Source organism: Rhinoraja longicauda, chromosome 1, assembly GCF_053455715.1.
Source record: "Rhinoraja longicauda isolate Sanriku21f chromosome 1, sRhiLon1.1, whole genome shotgun sequence".
Classification (NCBI taxonomy): domain Eukaryota; kingdom Metazoa; phylum Chordata; class Chondrichthyes; order Rajiformes; family Arhynchobatidae; genus Rhinoraja; species Rhinoraja longicauda.
In genome coordinates, this window is record NC_135953.1 from 125,264,166 (window position 1) to 125,283,457 (window position 19,292).

General features: G+C 40.5%; 1 protein-coding gene and 1 long non-coding RNA gene across 4 annotated transcripts in view; one reads left to right on the forward strand and one right to left on the reverse strand.

The window, feature by feature from the left end:
- Positions 1-19,292, forward strand: part of ttc29 (tetratricopeptide repeat domain 29) — a 237,649-nt gene that overhangs the window by 190,586 nt on the left and 27,771 nt on the right. The gene's annotated exons all lie outside the window — the stretch shown is intronic.
- The window catches only part of LOC144597159 (uncharacterized), a 65,095-nt gene continuing 58,631 nt past the window's right edge, over positions 12,829-19,292 (reverse strand). The window contains exon 3 of the long non-coding RNA XR_013547702.1: positions 12,829-12,922. This is a non-coding gene — a long non-coding RNA (uncharacterized LOC144597159). The remainder of the gene's footprint in view (positions 12,923-19,292) is intronic.

Sequence of the window (19,292 nt, forward strand, 5' to 3'; positions counted from 1 at the left end):
AGTTCATTTTTGCTAAGGATTTTTGATATTGAAAATAAAGTTAATTTTCCCAGCAGCAATATCAATATATCTGATTCTAATGCAAGAGTAAATCTGCTCATTGGTTATACAACAAATTTGAAGGCAGTGAATGAAAATAAGTTAAGTTATATACATTTTCAATGTTCAAATAATTGAAGTTTTCACCTTGTCATCTCTCATTCTTTGGACACATTACAATGAAAATAATGTTATCCCAAAACCACTTTAAGCACAATATGTTAATAAAGCCCTTTTCTAAGAACATAGCTAATTGATCTGGAACAGTTGTAACATAACAAAATATCCAATTGTTTCTTAAATGGTTCCAATGTTTTTGAGTTCATTAGCATGTGGGACTTATTCCACCAAATGAGCACTCTGTCCAAAGAATAAATCCCTGTTAGCATTTCTTAAATTAACTTTTACAAGTTTAATCTCACATTCCTTACCCAATTTACAAGTTTGATCTAAGATGGTATTCCAGGTTATTTTTTACTGAACATTGACAGATCTGGGGGATTCAAATTGGCTAAATAGTTGTGCAGCAATTGATTATTGGGGTAAGATTGGTAGTAAATGTCATGCCATAGTAGTCCAAAACATGAGGTTAGTAGTCAACGGGTGGATTTAATTAGCCGAGGGTTGCAATCAGTGATTAGTAATTGGATTGGTATTAGAACAAGTTGACAGATCTGTAAATTCAGATTTCAGATTAGTTTATTGAGATATATACCAAGGTGCAATGAAACTCCTTGTTCACATGAAGGTCAGCAAGTAAACAGAATACAGGAATGATAGTTGCAAACTAAATACAACAACAAATGTGAAACAGCACAATGATGCAAAGAGTTCAATCTGAAGTAGGGCAAAAAAATCTATGAAAGAACAATAACAAAATAATCAAATGAGACAGAGTTAAGAGTAAGAGTGGCAGCACCTTCGGAAAAGGGATTGGTGATTTGTTTAAAAGACCAATACCTGATGGGAAGAAACTGTTCTTAACTCTGGACTTTCAAGCTTTCAAGCTCCTGTATCTTCTCCCTGAAGGAGAGGAGAAGAAAGGGGATGGCTGTGGTGGCAGCCATTCTTGAAGATACTTCCAGCCTTCCGGAGGCCATGCACCATGAAAGGGGACTGGATTGGATTGTGGACATGCCGAATCTGGCGAAGATGTGGGCCATCACCAATCCTTCAAAGCACTTCATTATGGTTCATGTTAGAGCTACTGGGCAGCAGTCATTTAAACAGGTCACTTTAGTTTCTTATGGACTGGAATGATGGTGTATTCTTGAAGCAGATGAGAGAAGTAAGCTGTTGAAATGAGAGGTTGATGTCAGCATAGACTAACCAATTGATTGGCAATTTCAGAACCCATCCAGGGACTCCATCTGGGCCAGCCACTTTCCGAGAATTTACACTTGTGAAAGGCACCATGAAGTATAGGACAGTCCAGCAGGGAGAGGGGTGATGGGTATTAGCTGTTCCAAGGACAATCAGAGAATTGCTTGGAGGCTTTTCAGGTTAGTTGACAGGTCAGTGGTGGGTTAGACAAGGTAGTGTTAATGAATGTACTGTAAACAGTTGGAGGCAACTCTGCATGTCTGGGTCGTGTGTTTCTCAGATCCACGGAGAACTCAAGAATGAAAATCATGAACTATGCAACTTCCATGAAGCCTTAAATATTCAATTCCATTTGATCTTTCATTGAACTTGGAACACGTAGCATACAAAAACTGATCCAATTTTCATGTTCACATTTTTTTTAGTTATCCCGTCCTGTTTTAACATGATTCATGGAGTTTGTGTGTCATTATTTTCTTGTTTCTTTATCTGGTGTTTATACTTCTGCATTCATTTTCATCTGCCATAGCACTGCCACTTCTGTATGTTCTAAAATTCACTCTGAGCTATCTCTTTCAGTTCCACTGCCCTTTTCATGTCCAGACTCTGGTGCAAAACAAGCTCAATGTCTAATGTTATCTATGACATTGGCCTGGATAGCACAGCTGATATATCTGAAATGCCCAGCATCTGCAGTGTTTTCCTTTACAGATGGCTGAAGGAGTTTTGGGAAGATCATTTAATTTTCTTAGCTAACATGGCCTTTGAGTTCAGATTCTTGTTGGGAATCTTTTCAATAACTTGTTTGCACAAAATACAACAGCCATTGCATTGTAAATATATAGAAAACAAAGAGACAAGGGTCAAATTTGCTGCACTGTGGGTTGGGGGGTACTTTCACCTGGCAATCTGATTCTGATCTGACCCCCATTTTTTCAGCTCAGTTCTCTGTGTAAAACAACCACACATCAGATGTCTGCCACTGTTCAAGAATAGACTGCTACACAAAACCCATTCCAACTTTAGAAGACAGGGCATATTTGATAAGAGGGACAAAGGAACTGCAAAAAGAGTTTTATTAAAAGTTAAAGAATGCAAAGTAGAATTCAGGTAGGCAGAGCATGAAACTTAAGGGCCTGACCCACTTAGGCGATTTTTTAGGCGACTGCCGGCGACTGTCAAAGTCGTGGCAGAGCGCCAAAATTTTCTTTTACCCTACGACAATGACCACGACAATGCCGAGTCAGGTCGAGATTACACCGTCTTCGCAAACATCGCAAAATTCCCACGCTTATCAATGCTTCTCCGGCGTCCTAATTTTTGCTAAAATCACTGACAAGTCTGTAATGACTTGAGAGTTTTGAAATATAACATTTTGCCCGGGTTACTTGAAAGCCAAGCTTCACGGTAACAATGTATAAACTGGATTGACTTCCAGAAAATTAAGAAATTTCATTTTAAACGTGGTTAAATGGATTTTTGTGCAGAGTGTGGGCATTCTTTGAAAATGTACGGGAGATGCATATCTGGTTTCTGAGTTGCATATCTGCGTTGGGAACTTACTTTAAAAGTAATCGCTGATGGCCATAACCATCACGAAAATTCCCACGCTTACCTGACCATCAAACTGTCGCCTCCAATCTACCTGTCAAATGTCCTCACGGTAAATAAATTGGTTAAACACAAGTATTTTATGGTTTCTTCAAATTATTTTACTTAATTTAATATTACGTGCTTCTAAATGCATCTAAGACAACCTAGCAATCCTGGGGACAGCATGCGACAGCGCCCGCAATAAGCAACGATACCTGGCGACAAGCCAGCTGTCGCTGAGAAATTTCAATACGGTTGATTTCTCAGCGACGTGCCGAGATCCACTACGATTCTTTGAAGACTCCTCACGATCATGCCCGCGACACCCCGGCGAACTGTCGGCGACAGCCTAGTTGCCGGCAGTCGCCTTAAAATCGCCTAATTGGGGCAGGCCCTTTACACTGGCCTAATTTATGTATGCAATATTTTAACTACTGAACTTCGTGAAAAAGTCATCAAATTTCCTTCCAAAACAAGCAGGAAGAGGACAAGGTTGACTACCTAAAGTTTTGTTCCAACATTCAGTTCATTTTTAGGAAGGTTATTTTGAGTAGGTCTTGTGAATGCCAGGAGGCATTGACAAGATGTTTATATTACCTTAAGGCCCTCATCTCTTTGAATATCACAATGATGCAGCAGAGTCTCTGCTCAGGCTCAGATTAAACTGGCATTATAGTCCCACTGATGTTTTAGAATCGCGACCATCATTCAACAAAGAGGTTAATCTGACCCACCACCAAAATAAGTTCAGTTCATATAGTAAATCTGCAAATGGATCATTGGAAATGAAACTGTTTGTTCATTTAGTTCCTATCCAGTCAGAGGAGTCAACATTCATCAAAATACATTCATATAATGATCAGTCAGGTTCACAATCCATAAAAAGTGAGAGCATCAATGTTTATTTTTCTTTTGTGATTATTATTATTATTATAAACAGTAGGGTAATTTTATAAATTAGCTGTTCTGACACTGAGCATCGTAGAAGAGGGAGATATGGAGGAGTCACTGTGGTGGATGTTTATGTTGCAATGTATTTTGTGTGTTCTGTTGCTTTTAATTGGTATGACTGTAATGGCTAAACAAATTCCTTGTATGTTGCAAAATATGCTTGGCTAATAAAGAATGGATTATGATTATGATATTTTTAAAAATTGCATGACAAATTTACATTTAAATTTCCAGTGCCTATTTACATCATGGGAAGTTATAACCTCAATTTTAACTTTGCATAGAGACTGAGCAGGAGGGATGGTGCTAAATAACCAAGCTTTGGTCATTCTTAAACACAAAGTGCTGGAGTAACTCAGCACGTCAGGCAGGAACCCTGAAGAAAATCGGTGACATTTCAGGTCAGGATCATTCTTCAGACTGATCAATTTTCACCCACCCCCCAAGCTCACAAATTTTGCCGAACCTGCCTATCATATCATATGAAAACTAGACTGGGGAAATCAAGTAGGTGCTGGACCCCAAGAAAGGGAATTTGTAGAGTGCCTCCGAGATGGTTTCTTGGAGCAGCTTGTAGTGGAGCCTACCAGGGAAAAGACAATTATGGATTTAGTGTTGCGTAATGAACCAGATTTGATAAGGGAACTCAAGGTAAAGGAACCACTAGGAGGTAGCGACCACAACATGATAAGATTTAACCTGCAACTTGAAAGGGAGAAGATGAAATCTGGTATGTCGGTATCACAGCCGAGCAAAGGGGACGAGAGGGAGGCATGAGGGAGGAGCTGGCCAAAGTTGACTGGAAAGGAACACTAGCAGGAATGACAGTGGAACAGCAATGGCAGGTATTTCTGGGAATAATTCAGAGGATGCAGGGTCTTCTCATTCCAAAGAGGAAGAAAGATTCTAGAGGGAGAATGTGGTGACCGTGGCTGACAATAGAAGTCAAGGACAATACAAAACTAAAAGAGAAGGCATATAACATTGCAAAGATTAGTGGGAAGCCAGAGGATTGGGAAGCTTTTGAAGAACAACAGAAGGTAACTAAAAAGGCAATACGGGGAGAAAAGATTAAATGCGAAGGAAAGCAGGCCAATAATATAAAAGAAGATAACAATTTTTTTCAGTTATATAAAGAGTACGAAAGAGGCAAAATTGGATGTTGGACCGCTGGAAAATGATGCAGGAGAAGTGAGAATAGGGAATAAAGGAATGGCAGAGGAATTGAATCACTTTTTTGCATCAGTCTTCACAGTGGAAGACACCAGCAATGTGCCTGAAATTCAAGAGAGTCGGGGGGTGGATGTTAGTGGAGTAGCTACTAGCACTGAGTAGTCTGACTTCAGTAGTTGGTAACATTTTTGAGTCCATTATAAAGGATGAGAATACGGAGTACTTAGAAGTTCATGATAAAATAGGCCAGTCAGCGTGGGTTTGTGAAGGGGAGACGAATCTGCTGGAATTCTTTGAAGAAGTAAATAGCAGGAGAGTCAGTGGATGTTGTTTACTTAGATTTTCAGAAAGCCTTTGATAAGGTGCCACATGTGAGGCTGCCAAGGAAGATGAGAGCCCATAGTATCAAAGGGTAGATACTAGCATGGATAGCAGGTTGGCTGGAAGCCAGAAGGCAAAGAGTGGCAATAAAGGGAGCTTTTTCTGGTTTGTTGCCAGTGACTAGCGGAGTTCCGCAGGGGGTCGGTGCTGGGGCCGCTACTCTTCACGTTGCATATTAATAATTTGGATGAGATGATTGAAGACTTTGTGGCCAAGTTTGCAGATGATATGAAAATCAATGGAGGGAGAGGTAGTGTGGAGAAAGCAGGGAATCTGCAGTAGGACCTGGACAGGTTGGGAGAGTGTGCACAGAAGTGGCAGATGGGATATAGTGTAGCAAAGTGTGGAGTTGTGCATTTTGATAGTAGGAATAATGGCATAGACTATTTTCTAAATGAGGAGAGAATTTAGAAATCTGAAGCGCAAATGGACTGAAGGGCAGGGTCTGGATTCGGTAGCAAGGAAGGCATACGCAATGCTAGCATATGTTTTAGGAGGGCTAGAATACAAAAACAGGGATGTAATGCTGAGGCTCTATAAGGTGCTGGTCAGGCCACATTTAAGGTACTGTGAGCAAATCTGGGCACCATATTTGAGGAAGGATGTGCTGGCTCTGGAGAGTGTCCAGAGGAGGTTTACAAGTGATCCCAGGAATGAGTGTGATAACATACGACGAGCCTTGAAATGAGACCTCATTGAAACTTACCGAATAGTGAAAGGCTTGGATAGAGGGGATGTGGAGAGGATGTTTCTACTAGTGGGAGGGTCTAGGACTGAAGGTCATAGCCTCAGAATTAGAGGTGGTAGCCTCAGAATTAAAGGATGTTCCTTTAGGAAGGAGCTGAGGAGGACGGTAGACACAAAATGCTGGAGTAACTCAACGGGACAGGCAGCATCTCTGGAGAGAAGGAATGGGTGACGTTTCGGGTCGAGACCCTTCTTCAGACTGATGTCAGGGAAGTGGGCGGGGCAGAGATACACAAAATGCTGGAGATGAGGAGGAATTTCTTTAGTCAGAGGGTGGTGAATCTATGGAATTATTTGCCACAGAAGGCTGTGGAGACCAAGTTTCATGGATATTTTTAAGGCAGAGATAGATAGATTCTTGATTAGTACAAGTGTCAGAGGTTATGGAGAGAAGGCAGGAGAATGGATTTAGGATTGAGAGATAGATCAGCCATCATTGAATGGTGGAGTAGACTTGATGGGACCAATGGCCTAATTCTGCTCCTATCACTTATGACCTTATGATCATGACTGATCTGCTAACTAACCTGACAGCCGTCCAATTTTTGATCTTCCAACCAGTGATGATACCCATCCAATTACTGACTCAGGATACCAAATCGCAAATCAACTCCCGAACTACAAACCTTATCCTTTATCATCAATTGAACTTTCAGTTACTAATCTCAACCTTTTCATACAATCCTTCACCCTCACTATCAGTGCAATCATTAATTACCAACCTTAACTTCTCCCAAATAACAATCCCACGCCAATCATGAATGCTAATCTCACCCCATGACAATCCTGTGCCGTGACTATCAATCTTCCTCCCAATAATCAATTGTTGCACTCAGCGCAAGAGCTAAAGTGGGTTGACTTATTTTATTTTAAATCACAAAGTTGATCAAAGAGAAGTTTGAAATTATGATTGAATGTTTTACAGCCACAATAAAGTTTTAAAATATAGCCTATGCGGAACAAGGGTTTAAAACAACAGCTGGCCCGTGAAATGGGAAAATATTATAGGCAGTAGAAATTTACCATAGTGAATAAAGGAATAGGCAAGTCATTTTAAAAAGGGTCTCATAATTGCGAGTAGAGGAAGCTTTGTCCATTGCAAGGCTACATTTTCCTCACAGACCCAGTAGAAATCAAAGTATTTTTGCTCATTTTAATTCCAGCATTAATAATAACTCCTTGCAGTAATTTTTTCTAATTATCACTTTGCTCAGAAACATAATTTAACTTTATGCCAAAATGAAACCATAAATTATTTGCAAAATGATCATATGATGTGCATTTTACATTGTCATTGAATTTCGACAAATAATCAGTTATTCGCTTATTTTTAATGCAAATTTATAATCAAATAGCAACATCTCTTTATGAACCCCATGTATTCAACCTGGAATAGTTGATGCATTAGTACTATCCCAAAGAAGCCTTTTTGAATCTATTTAATAGCTTGTGTAGAGTAAACAGTTTGTTTAAAATCGATTTTTTAAATTTCAGTTTAATAGGAAACCTTCCAGTGTTTTTAATGGTCTAATGGAATTTTAGTGCATCCATTTCTCCAACTGAATCAGTACTTACACAGGTCTCCCACTGAGTTTTGAGCATTCCCATCCAAAGCAGAAAGCTATTTAAGGTGTGGATTGGCACCCTATTCTGATTTGAACTTTCAAACAGAGCCCCAATTGGTGATCCTGAAAACAATAAGACATTTAAAAATAAAATACAAATAAATAATTTGTACCTAGGAGGACCAAATATGCTCTTCGGTTGCCATCTTTAAAACATCTGCTAAGAAAGTAAGCAAAAATATTAATTGAATATTGGCTTTTATATTTAGGAGATTTGAGTGCAAGACAATATACATTTGCCATAACTTTAAAGCCCTGATTAGACCAAGCATGGGGCATAGACACACATGCTTACCATGGTATCATTGAACCATACAGAACCAATCAACTGATTTTGCACCTGAAAGATCAGCAAGATGCAATGTATCACAAAATGCTGGAGTAACTCAGCGGGTCAGGCAGCATCTCAGGAGAGATGGAATGGGTGACGTGTCGGGTCGAGACCTTTCTTCAGACTAATGTCAGGGGAGGGGGTGGGACAAAGATAGGATATAGAAGGAGACAGGAAGACTATAGGGGAGAACTGGGAAGGGAGAGGGGAAAGAGAACTTCAGATAGTTCCTCTGTCCCTCTCTTTCCCCTCCCCCTTCCCAGTTCTTCCACTGTCTTCCTGTCTCCTACTACATCCTATCTTTGTCCCGCCCCCTCCCCTGACATCAGTCTGAAGAAGGGTCTCGACCCGAAACGTCACCCATTCCTTCTCTCCTGAGATGCTGCCTGACCCGCTGAGTTACTCCAGCATTTTGTGATACCTTTGATTTGTACCAGCATCTGCAGTTATTTTCCTAAGCAAGATGCAATGAGTATCCATTAAAGAATTAATAAGGTCCAAATGTGAATGTAACCATAGTGAGTATAATATACAAAGTAATTTAGATTGCTGATGTAGCATTCATTCATTGATCAGTTTGGAACTCCAGACAATTGGATTTCTTGTTCCCTCATTTATTTTATGAGTGATGTGGGAATGTTCGTCATCTCAACATTTTCTTTTTTTTAAATAGTTTTTTTAATAAAGGGCCCACTATCTACAAATACCCTGGTCATGTGCTTTTAAGAGATAAAATATACATTGTCAATTGTACCTGAAATACTTAGCTATATAGGCAAATCAAATTTCAACTTGCAAACTCAGAATCTTACACTCAAATTTGCTAATAATATTCATTAAATAGGAAGTCTTGGTATGCATGGAATAAAATACCTTATTTAAGGGTATACTTCAAAATAGGACATGACTATGAGCTTGAATTATATTGATACACTATGATTTTTTCTCTCATCTTTATCTGTACTACAATGAGCATAGATTATCCAGAATTCAGTTCTTACAGTATTAAATGCACACACATGCCATGTCAACGTGGTTACATTTGGCTTGCTAATAATAATTTATCAATATGTACTAAATCATAATAAAAATATAAACAGGTGGAAATTCATCTCAGGTGATAACACAATATATGGAATAGAGGTACAGCAAATGCAGTGCCTGATATTTCAAGGCATCGGAGTTAAATACGTGCATTGATAAGTAGTTGATGCAATACCACATGTTTTGCACCAACAGCTGAGATGAATCTATATATCTAAAATAGAAAATGAGTTAGATGTGGTATGCATTTTTATAATATTCGTTGTGCAGGATAATAGAAAGAGGAATTTCATTTCTGCCATTAAAAAAAACCTAAAATACCATTTCAGCATTTAATGACTTTCAACTTAGGAAAGTAAAATTTTGCAAATTAGCATTACACGCTGAAATGTCCTTTTTAATTCATTTGGTGGAGGTTAACAGAAAGCTGTCATTACAAAATCGCATGACTAGTTTTTGACAGTAAATGGCCTGAATACCTAATGTAATAATAGCCTTCAGCATCAAGCTAAATGACATATGAATATAATCAACCTTTTTGATGACTATTCATAAGTAATCCCTTCAGCTTTCAACCATAGCAGATCTTTTTGCAAAGCAAACTATACTAATAATATGTCTCAAGATTCTCTCTGCATATGAACTCATAACAATGGGACTAAAACTCTGGGTTCATTATGGAGCAGCTGGAATTAAATCTTGTTTTGCAAAACAAAAAATGCAACAAAAATATTACAACTGTAGTGTATTTATAGGGAATCTTTTGAACTGGTTTCTAGAGCTGAGTATCACCATCACTCATTTACTCAAGACACCGACTCCAAGTACATAAAACCTTTATTTATGGTAACTAACCTGCAGTGGAATTTCATGGCTGGATCTAACCATCAGACACACTTAACGTAATAACAACAAACCAGTTTTGAGGTAACAGCTAATCAAAATAAAGCATACTACTTCCTCTTTAAAAAGAAATAACTCAACAGTACTGTGCAACCAGATTATCTGGTCGTGGACACTGGTAAATTAAAGGGTTCTGCACACTGGTAAATTAAAGATTTACCAGGGTTCTGCACACTGGTAAATTAAAGATTAATTTAAAATGTATATGTTTAGTTACATTCCAGTAACTCATATACACAATTAATATAGTAACATTTAGATACTGGACACAAGTAACATTCTTCCATTCATGAACTTACCATACATGATAATATATTTACAGTAGTACCTATGTTTGTAACAAACTGTATTCCACTGGTATTCAGTACAGGCAACCTCCAGCTGTGGCAGTTTAGGTAACAGAAATTCGCTCTTACAGAATTCACACACCACGACCAAAATATCTGTGATACTGGTTAAAAATTAATTGCTACCAAATTTACATGCAAAAGTACAGAAATAAACATCACTTCTTTCAACTCTAATTTCTTGAACATGGACGGATGACACTTCATGTTGTGGAGAATCATGATGCAGGGTGTTTTCTAGGAATGCAACCCTCCTGCATTCAGGGATTACCTCTGTATTTAACATATTTGTAAAAGAAACATTATAAATTTAACCTCAAATAGTATACACATGCAGATTAAACATAACCCAAATTGCACAATCGCATATCTGGCATATAATTGCAAATAGGAAAATTGAATTTTCTTTGGGAAAAAAAGCACATCCCCATATTCAAGCCCTTCTCTGTCTGTCTCTGTGCCACCTTTTTATCTGGCTTCCATATGTCTCCAATTGTTGTGCCCCTCCTCTTCTCTTCTTCCTTTTTGAGCATTTGCCATTCATTCATGCTCTTGATCATTTTGTATTGTTGGTTTCATTTTCACTAGATTATGCATAGCCTGTCTTTCCTAATTCTACCCACTAATAGTATGCAAATACAATTAGTGCCATGCCATGTAGACGTGTATATTATAAAGCGGATCTTATTCTGGCATGAAAATCCAAATTCACTTTCATATTAGTGTACAATCCAACCTCCAACTTAGCCAACTAGTTGCATCACTTCCCAACAATAATTAAGAATCTGGCAAGCAATAGGCTGCTTTTGAGTCAGTGGCTCCATTTGCACTGTCCTCACCAATTGTCACTGTTTGATTGCGACTGAGTCTGTTGGGATTTTTTTGTGTTTTATGAGACATTGGCTTCTTACACTCAGTGTCCACCACAGATTGCTTTGAGAAGCAGTCTACTATTGACAAAGCTGGTAAATAACTCCAATAAAATCTTGGCTTCAAATCAATTTCCTCAAACTAAACTGTGACAAATCCGAAATCGTCATCATCGGACCAAAAACGCACACCAAATCCACCCACATCTTCACCCTCAACATCGACGGTTTCTCAGTATCCACCTCCCCTCACATCCGGAATCTTGGCCTCATTTTTGATCAAACCCTCTCCTTCGACAAACACACTAAACACATCACCAAGACAACCTTCTTCCACCTCAAAAACATCGCCCGTCTCCGTCCATCCCATTCCTCCACAGCTGCAGAAACCCTCATCCACGCCTTCATCAGCTCCCGTCTGGACTACTGTAACAGCCTCCTCTATGGTTCACCCTCAAAAATCATCAATAAACTCCAATAAATCCAGAACTCCGCTGCCCGTCTACTCACCCACTCCCCGACCCATGACCATATCACCCCCGTCCTCTACAAGCTCCACTGGCTCCCCATCCCCCAGAGAATCCAGTACAAAATCCTCCTCATGACCTACAAAGCCCTCCATAACCTGGCCCCATCCTACCTGACTGACCTCCTCCACAGACACACTCCCACCTGCACCCTCCGCTCTGCTGCTGCTAACCTCCTGTCCCCCCCCATCCGGACCAAACTCAGATCCTGGGGGGGACAGGGCTTTCTCCATCGCTGCTCCCACCCTCTGGAACTCACTACCCCAAACCGTCAGAGACTCCTCCTCACTCACCACATTTAAAACATCACTGAAGTCTCACTTGTTCAACACCGCCTTCAATCATTGACCGTCGCTCCACCTTATTCATCCTTTTCTGTTCGTTTATTTATTTATCTTTATGTTAGATCTAACATGTAAAGCGTCTTTGGGTTTCTAGAAAAACGCTATATAAATGTAATGCATTATTATTATTATTATTATCTTTTAATTTTGCCAGTTCGCTGGCAAGCTAATACATTAACGATGGGCTTCCAGTCATGGAATCTGCTTCTAGTAATTTTACGTTGCTACCCTTGTTTCCTGTTTGCCCACTCAATGTTACATCAGTTATCATGAGCACTCATCTAAGCATCCTACCACTGTACTGTACTTCATTTATTAATACTCTCTGGCTTCACATTATAGTTGGCAGAGCCATTATCACTAGCATTTCTGGTACCTGGTGCTGCTAAGTCCTCTGCCTTCAAAGAATGATCTTAATACTTCTTTCAAATCTCCACACCTGTATCCCTTATTCAGTTTATCAACTCTCACTGTGGATACGAAGATCCTTCAAAGAAAATTGAATCAGGTTTTGAGGCACACAATATATTCATATTTTAAACTCACTATTTAACTCACCAGTGAAGGAGCTTATATTCAATTGCTTAGCGACAATATTCCGTAACCATCACCAAGTTTCATTTGGCAGAATTTGGTTTCATTTTTATGTGGTGCCAATGCTTTGTCTACTGCACCATCTTCATCAAGTTTTCCCATTATTTCTGTAGCATCCTCTGTGTCTGCTGCTGTTTATGTAAAATATGACAGATCAGGTTAAAGGTTTTACTGGGAATTTCCCCTATCTACTGCAACTTCTGTAAATCTCTACCATGAGACCACCTGATCCCATTCCTACCTCCCTGGTCGACTTGGTCATAAGCTTTGGATTGCTCTTAGAAACAGAGAAAAATAGAAAATAGGTGCAGGAGTAGGCCATTCGGCCCTTCGAGCCAGCACCACCATTCAATATGATCATGGCTGATCATCCAAAATTAGTACCCCATTCCTGCTTTCTTCCCATATCCCTTGATTCTGTTAGCCCTCAGAGCTATATCTAACTCTCTCTTGAAAACATCCAGTGAATTGGCCTCCACTGACTTTTGTGGCAGAGAATTCCGCAGATTCATAACTCTCTGGGTGAAAAAGTTTTTCCTCATCTCAGTCCTAAATGGCCTATCCCTTATTCATACACTGTGACCCCTGGTTCTGGACGCCCAGAACCAGGGAACAGTCTCTGCAGAATGCAGAAAGGGGAGGAGATGGGAAGATGTGGCCAGTAGTGGAATCCCATTGGAGGTGATGGAAATGTTGGAGGGTGATTTGTTGGATACGGTGGCTGATGGGATGGAAGGTGTGGATTCTGTCCTTGTTACGAATGGGGGGAGGGGGAGCAAGAACGGAGCTGCGGGATATAGAGAATGCCCTAGTGAGAGCCTCATCTATAATGGGAGAGGGGAAGCCCCGTTTCCTGAAGAATGAGGACATCTCTGATGCCCTAGTGTGGAACACTTCATCCCGGGCGCAGATGCGGCATAGACGGAGGAATTGGGAGTAGGGGATAGACTTTTTGCAGGAGTCAGGGTGGGAAGAGGTGTAGTCCAGATAGCTGTGGGAGTCAATGGGTTTGTAGTAGATGTCAGCCATTAATCTGTCTCCTGTGATGGAGATGGTGAGGTCCAGAAATGGTAGGAAGATGTCAGAGATAGTCCAAGTATATTTAAGGGCAGGATGGAAATTGGTGGTGAAATGTATGAAGTCAGTGAATTCTGCAAGGGTACAAGAGGTAGCACCAATGCAGTCGTCACTGTAGCGGAGGTAGAGTTCGGGGGTGGGGCCGGTGTACGTCTGGAACAGGGATTGTTCGACGTACCCAACAAAGAGGCCCATGCGAGTGCCCACAGCTACGCCTCTGGTTTGGAGGAAGTGGGAGGAGTCAAAGGAGAAGTTGTTAAGGGTAAGAACCAGCTCTGCTAGGCGGAGGAGAGTGTTAGTAGATGGGGATTGGCTGATTCTACGGTCGAGGAAGAAACGGAGGGCTTCAAGACCATCCTTGTGGGGGATGGAAGTGTAGAGTGACTGGACATCCATGGTAAAGATGAGGGAGTGGTGGCCTGAAAACTTGCCAAGCCCTCTGCTTGATCACTCGCTCAGCCTTGCCTTAATACAATGAACTGCATTAGTGCATCTGCTGGACCGAGAATACCTCGCATTTTGTTCTCCAGTAATTGTCAAGGTGAAGTTGCCCAGTCAGTTTCTGCCCCAGTTTGCTTTGTGATTAGATGGAAACATACTCACTCCTTCAGAGTTTCCTAATCCAATCTAATCCTAATACACTTGGCTTCTGGATATTCAGAGTTTATGGATATGCATGTTCAAAGGCAACTGCTTCCCAATTACCTTTATGTACCTCCTTTCTGCTTATATTTGTAATGCATTTCTGCAAATAACATGTGCTGGCTCTTTATAGAAACATAGAAAACAGGTGCAGGAGTAGGTCTTTCGAGTCAGCACTGCCATTCAATATGATCATGGCTGATCATCAAAAATCAGTACCCCATTCCTGCTTTTTCCCCATATCCCTTTACTCTGATAGCCCTAAGAGCTAAATCTAACTCTCTCCTGAAAACATCCAGTGAATTGGCTTCCACTGCCTTCTGTGGCAGAGAATTCCACAGATTCACAACTCTCTGGGTGAAAAGGTTTTTCCTCATCTCAGTCCAAAATGGCCTAACCCTTATTCTTAAACTGTGACCCTTGGTTCTGGACTCCCCCCAACGCAGGGCGGCACGATGGCGCAGCGGTAGAGTTGCTGCCTTACAGCGAATGCAGTGCCGGAGATTCAGGTTCGATCCTGACTACGGGCGCCGTCTGTACGGAGTTTGTACGTTCTCCCCGTGACCTGCGTGGGTTTTCTCCGAGATCTTCAGTTTCCTCCCACACTCCAAAGATGTACAGGTATGTAGGTTAATTGACTGGGTAAATGTAAAAATTGTCCCTAGTGTGTGCAGGATAGTGTTAATGTGCGGGGATCGCTGGGCGGCGCGGACTCGGTGGACCGAAGGGCCTGTTTCCACGCTGTATATCTAAATCTAAAAAAAAATAGAAACATAGAAACATAGAAAATAGGTGCAGGAGGAGGCCATTCGGCCCTTTGAGCCAGCACCGCCATTCTTGTGATCATGGCTGATCGTCCGCAATCAATAACCCGTGCCTGCCTTCTCCCCTTATCCCTTGATTCCACTAGCCCCTAGAGCTCTATCTAACTCTCTCTTAAATCCATCCAGTGATTTGGCCTCCACTGCCCTCTGTGGCAGAGAATTTCACAAATTCACAACTCTCTTGGTGAAAAAGTTCCTTCTCGCCTCAGCTTTAAGAGGAACATTTTTCCTGCATCTAGCCTGTCCAATCCCGTAAGAATTTTATATGTTTCTATAAGATCCCCTCTCATCCTTTAACAGGACTAATCCAAAGTAAGGCCCTGCAGTACCCTCCTTCATTGGAGTGCCCTGGCTATTTTAACAGTAGCTGTGAACTCACTGCAGTCTTTTGTTATTTGTGCCATGAATACCATTTTTATTGTTAATTTAAATAGTACAGAGCACTTTTCTGGTGTGTTTGGCAAGGATACACTGTTGCCTCCACGCTAACTGTATATTGCAGTTTTGTGTGGCTCGGTTCTGCTTCCCTTTATAAACTGGTGATAGATGTCCATTTTTTCCCCAGGCTGTCCATAGATCCCATTGGTACCATTTCTGTCATCAGGCCTCGGGCTCCACTTTTGCAAGGGCTAATCTTATTGTAGTTTGGAAGAACGTCATTTTTTTAACCAACACTTCATTAATTTGGAAGAACGTCATTTTTTTAACCAACACTTCATTAATTTGAGAAGTTTACATTCCGAGATTTTGACGCATCCTTTGCCTTGTGGCATGTGTAGTGTCCTTGTGGGGGTTATTCTGAACTGTTCTATAGAGCTGAATAACATTGTTACCCATTCACTTAATCCTTCAAATAAACCTTTATTTGTGGTAGTCATTCAGAAACTGAACAGCAGGCATTGTACAAACAAGTTAAAAGCAAAATAGAAGGCATATAAAATGAATAAAAGAAAATGAGAAGGCATGATATGGATAAAAGCAGATAATATGGCAAAGATTAGTGGGAAGCTAGAGGATTGGGAAGCTCTTCAAAACCAACTGAAGGCAACTAAAAAGTAACAAGGAGAGAAAAGATGAAATATGAATGTAAGATAGCCGGTAATATAAAAGAGGATACCAAAAGGTTTTTTTCAGATATATAAAGTAAAGGATAGATAAGAGGACATTCTACAGCTGGAAAATGAGTAGTAATAATGGGGAACAAAGAAATGGTGGATGAACTGAACAAGTTTTTTGCATCAGTCTTCACAGTGAAAAACACCAGCAATGTGCCAGAAATTCAAAGTGTCAGGGGGGCTGAAGTGAGTGCAGTTGCTATTACAAAGGAGGAGGGCCTAAAGGTGGATAGGTCATCTGGACTTGATGGTTTCCGAAAGAGGAAGCTATAGAGATTGTGGAGTGATCTTTCAAGAAAAACTAGGCAGGAATGGTTCTAGAAGATTGGAAAATCACAAATGTATCTCCACTGCCTAAGAAGGGAGCAAGGCAAAAGAAAGGAATTATATGCCAGGTAGTCTGACTTCAGTCGTTGATAGGACTTTAAGTCCATTATTAAAGATGAGGTTTCAGGGCACTTGGAAGTACATGATAAAATAGGCCAGTCAGCATAGTTTTGTTGAGGGGAGATCTTACCTGCCAAATCTGTTGGAATTCTTTAAGAAAGTAACAAGCAGGATAGCCAAGGGAGAGTCAATGAATGTTCTTTACTTGGATTCTCAGAAGGGCTTTGATAAGCTCACGTTATAGGGGTAGAATTAGGCCATTCAGCCTGTCAAGTCTACACCACTCAATCATGGCTGATCTCTGCCACCTAATCCCTTTTTCCTGTCTTCTTCCCATAACCCTTGACTGCTGTTCTAATCAAGAACTTGTCTATCACTGCCTTTAAAATATCCACTGATGGCCTCCACAGCCATCTGTGGCAAAGAGTTCCACAGATTAACTACCCTCCGGCTAAAGAAGTTCCTCCTCACCTCCTGTTTAAAAGAGTACCACATGTGAGGCTGCTAAGCAAGATAAGACCCCTTAATTTTAGAGGCAAGGTACTGGCATGGATAGAAGATTGGCTGACTGGCAGAAGGCAAAGAATGGGAATAGAGGGGGCCTTTTCTGGTTGGTTGCTGGTGGCCATTTTTGCAGACAGTACGAAGATAGGTGGAGGGACAGGTAGTGTTGAGGAAGCAGGGATCTGCAGAAGGGATGGGTTGGGAGAGTGGGAGAGATATTGAAATCTAAAAGAACCCACCTAACAGTGGCATTTCTGACATTGCAGCTGGATATTTTACATTTGCACTATTATTGAAGTATCTATACACCCATTAAGTGCATTATTTATGACTAGGCTTGTTGACCCTAAGTCCCCTAAACATATCAAGATTTTCAGGGTTGCTATCTTCATTGGAAGTTTTCTTTTTTTTCCCATTGCACAAGCTATTTTCAGGAAACAGTTTTCTCGATCATGCATAAACACATTTCCATTCGTAAATCGACACAGCTGTGAATTTATTTGTGGAACTCCAAAAAAGAACACTGCTATTGAAAATTGGGTTAACCTGGAGTGGAACAATACAGTGTGTATTTCTGGGTAGCTTAACACCTGTCAAGAAATTCATCTGTTCATTTCTTGGGAACGGTGGAGGCATTTCCTTCTCTCAAGTATTATTTTCTGGTATTAATCATCCCTACATTATGTCAATAAAATTAATTTGCAATGAGATTTTCAATTTCACTGATCTGAAAAATAACACCAGATTTTACAAAACCCATTTTCTCTGACACTGCTATAAAAAGGCCAACACTCAAACCACATTCTACTTCCTTACTAAGCTCAAGGTTCACTTATGTTCTTAGATACAGTGCCCTCCATAATGTTTGGGACAAAGACCCATCATTTATTTATTTGCCTCTGTACTCCACAATTTGAGATTTGTAATAGAAACAATCACATGTGGTTAAAGTGCACATTGTTAGATTTTATTAAAGGGTATTTTTAAACATTCACCATGCAGAAATTGCAGCTATGTCTATACATAGTGCCCCCATTTCAGGGCAACATAATGTTTGGGACACATGGCTTCACAGGCGTTTGTAATTGCTCAGGTGTGTTTAATTGCCTCCTTAATGCAGATATAAGAGAGCTCTCACCACCTCGTCTTTCCTCCAGTCTTTCCATCACCTTTGGAAACTTTTATTGCTGTTCATCAACACGAGGACCAAAGTTGTACCAATGAAAGTCAAAGAAGCCAATATAAGACTGAGAAACAAGAATAAAACTGTTAGAGACATCAGCCAAACCTTAGGCTTACCAAATCAACTGTTTGGAACATCATTAAGAAGAAAGAGAGCACTGGTGAGCTTACTAATCACAAAGGGACTGGCAGGCCAAGGAAGACCTGCACAGCTGATGACAGAAGAATTCTATTTATATTAAAGAAAAATCCCCAAATACCTGTCCGACAGACCAGAAACACTCTTCAGGAGTCAGGTGTGGATTTGTCAATGACCACTGTCTGCAGAAGACTTCATGAACAGAAATACAGAGGCTACACTGCAAGATGCAAACCACTGGTTAGCCACAAAAATAGGATGGCCGGGTTACAGTTTGCCAAGAAGTACTTAAAAGAGCATCCACAGTTCTGGAAAAAGGTCCAGTGGACAGATGAGACGAATATTAACTTATATCAGAGTGATGGCAAGAGCAAAATATGGAGGAGAGAAGGAACTGCCCAAGATCCACAGCATACCACAGTAAAACACAGTGGTGGGGTGTTATGGCCTGGGCATGTATGACTGCTGAAGGTACTGGCTCACTTATTGATGATTCAACAGCTGATGGTATGTGCATAATGAATTATGAAGTGTATAGACACATCCTATCTGCTCAAGTTCAAACAAATGCCTGAAAACTCATTGGTCAGCAGTTCATTCTACAGCAAGACAATGATCCCAAACATACTGC